The 6,185-nt window shown below is 55.3% G+C and overlaps 1 pseudogene; it reads left to right on the top strand.

The window, feature by feature from the left end:
- Positions 1-449: 449 nt before the first annotated feature.
- Positions 450-3,300, top strand: LOC109273879 (eukaryotic translation elongation factor 1 epsilon-1-like; annotated as a pseudogene).
- The last annotated feature ends 2,885 nt before the right edge of the window (positions 3,301-6,185 follow it).

The following is a 6,185-nucleotide window of genomic DNA, read 5'->3' as shown; positions in this document are numbered from 1 at the left end:
CAGACAGGCACGTAGCACCATCCGAGGGAGAGCCGGGGACCAGTCTCCGGCCCCAAGTAGCGGACAGAAGGAAACCTGTAACGTGGAAGCCGGTGTGAGGGGCAAAATCCAAACAAGGCAAGGGGAGGAGACGACCACAGATGCGTGTCAGGTGGGCAAGGGTCCATAAAGGCGGATTCGTTTGCTCTTTTCCTCCCCGGATCCACCCGTGGTTTCGTGGCCACTTCAGCCCGCGAACTCCAGCATCAGAGTCATCGGCGGCCTCGGGCTGGCTTGCTAAGGGCGCCAGAGGCACCCGGAGCGTGGAGGCCGTGGGGTGGGGTCTGGTGAGGACCGCAGTCGGCCCCCTTCTCGTGGCGTCCATCATCCTGGCTGGCAGGAGGGGCGAGGGAGCTCTCGGGGGTCTCCCTTCTAAGGGCACTCGTGGCATCCGTGGCGGCTGCACCCGCATGACCTCGCCACCTCCCAAAGGGCCCCCTCCAAACACCATCACGCCGGGGGTGACGGTCCAACATGTGGATGTGGGAGGGGAAGAAACGTTCAGTCCGTAACACTTCATGTACACGTACGGTAAAACCCTGGATCGCGAGTAACTCGTTCAGCGAGGGTGCCGCGAGACCAGCAAAGGTTTCTAATACATTTTCGCTTGATAGACGAGCGATGTCTTGCAACACGAGTCGAACGTGATGCCAAACGTCACATGATCACAACTCAGCCGATCGTTCTGAAATTCGCTTTGATACACAAGCGCTTTGGATGACGAGCACGTTTCCAGAACGAATTCTGCGTGCAAACCAAAGTTCGGCTGTTTTTTTTTTTTTTAATTTTTAAATGTTTTCTGTTTATTTTTGAGACAGAGACGGAGCATGAGTCGGGGAGGAGCAGAGAGAGAGGGAGACACGGAATCCGAAGCAGCACCAGGCTCTGAGCTGTCCGCACAGAGCCTGACGCCGGGCTTGAACCCACGAACTGTGAGATCATGACCTGAGCCGAAGTTAACCGACTGAGCCCCCCAGGCGCCCCCTTACTGTAATTCAAATTTGGCTCAGGCCTGATGGGACGTTGCCACCCGCTTCTGTGAAACCACAGGCCCAAGACGCCGGCCTGATTTTTTCTACGACAGAAACATACGCACAAACGTACGTGTGTACGGATGTGTCCCGCGCGTGTGTGCGTGTGTGTGCCAAGTACATGAATAAGTATGAAAACAACTATTGCAACAGATGCGTGTCTGTGTTTCCCCCACGATCAGACCACGCTCCGCGAGGGGCAGAGGCACCGCACCGGAAACCGCTTGCTCTGGGGAACAGAGATCTCGCTCGGCGTCCGCCTGAAGGGCTTCCAGCGAAGCCACCAGCCCGCGAGTCGGTCCTTTCCCTTCCCAGCTCCAGGGGTTTGCAGGCGTTTGCTCACGCACGATGCCCCCTGATCCCCGTTCCGTCTCGCACACTAGACCCTCGACTGGTATTTTTAAGCACCACACACCCCTTGTTCCCCAGACACCTCTGTCCCCTGCCCCGGTTATAGACCCTCAAGCATCCTCCCAGCCCCTCAGTTCTTCCGGCCCCCCTACCTCCGGACATTCCCTCTATAAACATGTTCCTGAAATCAGACACAGTGTTGCCGACAGACTTGAGCAGTGTGACTCATTCCTAAGGGCAGGCCCTGTGCTGAGTGCTTCGTACATGATCTCTTCGAGTCCTTCAAACAACCCTGACAGACAGGTACCCTTATCTCCACTCTACAGAAGCAGGAAGAAGTGTAGGCATTGGCCCACGGTTTACACAATTGGGAGTAGCAAAAGTAGGACTTGAACCCAGATAGTAACCATTATCTCATATCCTCCCCTAACCTGGGGGCTATGCTTCTAGTAATATGACCAAATGTAGCACCAGCTTCTTAAAAAAATCCACATGTCACAGTTGTCTCATTTAACTTGTGGCCACTGTGTCAGTGGCGTTGACTTCAAGCTGCCCATAGGAGTTACTAGAGAAGCCTGGTTAAGAATTTGGATTCCAGGGGCACCTGGGTGGCTCGGTCGGTTGAGCATCCAACTCTCGGTTTTGGCTCAGGTCATGACCTCACAGATCATGAGTTCGAGCCCCACATCAGGCTCTGCACTGACAGCCGGGAACCTGCTTGAGATGCTCTCTCTCTCTCTTTCCCTCTCTCTCTGCCCCTCCCCTACTCATATTCTTTCTTTCTCTCAAAATAAATAAAACTTTAAAAAATAATACTTTATTAACAATTTGGATTCCAGAGGCACCTGGGAGGCTCAGTCAGTTAAGCGTCTCACTCTTGATTGTGGCTCAGGTCATACTCTGACAGTTCGTGAGTTTGAGCCCCCAGTCTGGCTCCGAGCTGACAGCGAGAAGCCTGCTTGGGGTTCTCTCTCTCTCTCTCTCTCTCTCTCTGCCTCTACCCCCGCTCATGTGTGCGTTGCCTGTCTCTCTCTCTCTCAAAATAAATCAATAAACTTAAAAAAAGAAAAGAATTTGGGTTCCCTGCAGAAGACAGCGGGGGCCCCGGAGCTGACGTTGCCGGAGAAGCCCCCGGAACTGAGTGAAGGCAGCAAACACAGAGCTCAGGGCGAGCGCAGGATTTCAGTTCTTCGAACGAGCAATGGTCCAAGTCTAACGGACTGACTGCCAAAGCGGCTCGTCTTGTCGGGCCGGCCCGCAAAGAATGTTTGCTGGTGAGCCCCGCAGAGGGAAAAGCAATAGTTCAGCCGGGTTTGGGGTGCAGGGTAACTCGAGTAGACGGACGCTCCGGGAAGGACGATGTCCACACTCCGTCGAAGGGCCGTAATTCAGATCTTGAAGGCACAGTCCACTTGCAGGATATAACTTTACCTTCGCAGATACCCTATTATACTACGGACGTCATCGCTTTGTAGTTGACCTGACGGTTCAAGAAAAGGAGAAATGTCTTCATGTATCTCCCTGGTCTTGTCACGGTCGCCATTACCCAGGGATCAGGCAACAGGCCACATCTGTGCATTCTGTCTTCATCAAGAACAGACTATGTACCGGGGCGCCTGGGTGGCTCAGTCAGTGAAGCGTCTGACTGCGGCTCAGGTCATGATCTCGCGGTCTGTGGGTTTGAGCCCCGTGTCATGATCTGTGCTGACAGCTCAGAGACTGGAACCTGCTTCAGATTCCACGTCTCCCCCTCCCTCCGCCGCTCCCCCATTCGCATGTGCGTGCTCGCTCACTCTCCGTCTCTCAAAAAATTAAAAAATAAATTAAAAAATTAAAAAAAAAAACCAGACTAATTCCCACTAGAAGCTATGATGACATACAGAAGTGTGGTCACAGGTATTTCCAAAGGGAAGTAAATTCTGGGCCAGAGGACTCACATAAATTGACATGCAGTCATTCTTTGTTTGCTGAAGTTGATAGAATAAACTTCTGTCTGAATCTTTTCTTTGTTCTTTCGTTGAAATTCTGCAGCTTTTATGTAAAAACTCCAACTGTCAAAACTGGAGGTGAGATCCAGTTATAAACTAGCTTGTTTTTATAGATGAAATTTATTTTCGTAAAATGTGCAAATCAGCGGCTTAATCTTCAGGAAAAAAAAAAATAGTCCTTTCAGTGGCTGACCTGTTTGGCAACTTATTGACCTCTCTCTCTCATATTTTAAAATTCATTTTCTCCTTATGGATATTTACAGCTATTTGTTTATTAAAAACTATAATACATTGTGTCGAGGATACAGAAAGGGAAGACAGATGGATTCGTTTTCAAATATTTATGTAAGCCAGTAAATGTGGTTAAGAAGGAAGGAAGGAAGGAAGGAAGGAAGGAAGGAAGGAAGGAAGGAAGGAAGGAAGGGAGGGAGGAAGGAAGGAAGGAAAACTTGGGATTCCCAAATCCTATCCCAAACCTAGTTTAGAGGTAAGTCCTGGGGATCCACATTCTAAAGCTAAACTGCAGATTTTCAGGCCTCAGACTTTCTGATGCAGGAGGTGTGGGGTAGGGCTTGAAAATTCCTATGTTTAAAAAACCTCCTCGGGAACAACCAGGGCTTGGAGTCACCTCTCCCCTCCAGGGAGGACTCAGCCTGGTAGGGAGGAGTCTGGAGCCTTTGCAGCTCCCAGTTCCACCACCCACCACTAGATGGCGAGACTCTACGTCCCCTGCCGGCCCGGCCCAGCTCAGCCCAGACCACCAGGCCCACGCGGGGGCGGGGGTTGTGGGCCGGTGCCCGCTGTTATCCCCGCCCCCTCCCTGCGCCCAAAGAGGGCGGCTCTTGGTGGGAAAGGTCTTTTGTTTTTGTTTCCCCTCACAGAAGACCAGAAACACATCTTCAGCGGGACAGGCAAGATTTGGAAGCGGGGCTCAGGGCAAATCAGAATAGCTGTTGCCCCCCACCCCCACCCCCGAGGATTCCCTCCCAGGCAGGGCACAGTGCTGGAGGGGGGCTGAGGAACCGGGCCGATGACAGCCGAGGCTTGGGCAGTTCCCAGGTGGGTGGCCCTAGGAGCAAGGACAGGCTGGGAGCTAGCAGGGTAGGGTACTTTTTCTGCAGCCATTGTTCCCAGGCAGAGAAGGCTATAAAACAGCCCCATGGGACCATGTGGGCCGCCTGAGGGAGGCAGATACACCCTTGCGGCACCTGAAGAACGGCCATAAACTTCACCTTGTCCAGCCACCTGCCTTCTCCTGCTCCTGGACAATAAATGAGGCTTCCTCCTGGCCCCTGGGCATGCCAAAGGGGCCTCTCCCTCTGTGCCAGGACACCACAGGGGCCATCAGGCAGCCTGCGTGTGGGAAGGGGGGGACCCTCGGGGCAAAGGAAGGCAAATGCATGGAAGGACTCCACGGGGGGGCACATCGGCGGGCCCCCGGGCACTCCCACACCCTCAGGGCACTCCCACACCCTCATCCCCGGAGCCTGTGACCGTTTTAGGGTACACGGCAAAGGGGCACGCAGATTGCTGATGGAATCGGGCTGCTGATCAGGTGACTTTAAACTGGGAAGATGATGCTATTCCAGGATTATCTGCGAGGGGCCTAGAAGGGGGCGAGGGGGACGGAAGAGGAGGGCGCAGAGAGAGGTGCCACTCTGGCAGGGTTCGCACCCAGAGCCACAGAACGGGGGAGCCTCTAGCTGCTGGAAAAGGCAAGGAAACGGACGCTCCCCCGGAAGGAGCGCAGCTGTGCCCGCACCGGGATCTTCGGCCCAGGGAGGCCCGCGTCAGACTCTGGCCTGCAAAACGGAAACGGAACGCATCGTGTTGTGCAAGGCACCGCGTTCCTGGTGTCTGTGACAGCAGCAGCCTTGGGAAGCAACGGGGCAAGGTCCATTAACCACCCCCCCCCCCCCCCCCCGGTGCCCTGCTCAGCCCCGGGCGGGGGGGGGGGGGGGCGGGGGGCAGGTGAGGGAAGCAACCTCTGTTTTAGGGAAGATGCTAAGTGAGGTGGAGTCCGGTCGCCGGGTAAGAGGAAGACGACCTGGCGTCAAACTCGACTCTGCCAGATCCTTCTGCCGCCCCGACGGCAGAGCGGGGTGCCCCAGGCCCGGCGGGCAGCTACTGAAGCGGCTCCCGTCAGCCCCGCCTCCTGGTGGTCCTGCTCTGCTGAAACCCCCTCCCCTGGAGCGTGATCTGCTTCTTAGAACCCAGCAGACACGACGGGAGGTCGCTCGTCACGCCGGGTTACAACCTAGAACACGAGGGCCGCGATTCGGCCCTGACAGGAGGTCCTTCTGCACGCGAGGCCCGCTTACATCAGCCCCCCGCCAGCCCAGCTTCTCGCAGGTGCACAGCCAACTGGGCCCCGATTCGGGGTCCAGAGACCGGCCTCCAAGGTCGGCCCCACCCACCACTTCCTACCTGCATGACCTTGCCTGGACCATACCTCAGTCCCAGTCACCTCGGCCAGAAAAGGGGCATGAGACTAGTTGTACCTTTCTCTCCCCGGGGTCGTTGGGGGGCTGGAGGAGACCCAGGCAGGGGAGTTCCCCGAGGGGCAGAGTCCTTCAGATACCATCTACGTCACATAGGGGTCACGGCTGAGCTGGTCATGGTCATACACCCATGCGCTAGACCTCAGCAGGTGCTAGCTGGGAGGGGGCAGGTGGCGGTGGGGAGACGGTTCGTGTATTCATTCATCAAATGCTTATCCCGAGTCAGCATCAGGTGTTATCAGGGGAGTCGCCTTGGGCAATAAGGAAGCAAGTGG

This window comes from Panthera pardus, unplaced genomic scaffold (assembly GCF_024362965.1).
Source record: "Panthera pardus isolate Hobbes unplaced genomic scaffold, ASM2436296v1 HiC_scaffold_11, whole genome shotgun sequence".
Lineage (NCBI taxonomy): Eukaryota > Metazoa > Chordata > Mammalia > Carnivora > Felidae > Panthera > Panthera pardus.
Note: the sequence above shows the minus strand (reverse complement) of the source record. Positions and strands in the feature narration are given on the sequence as shown.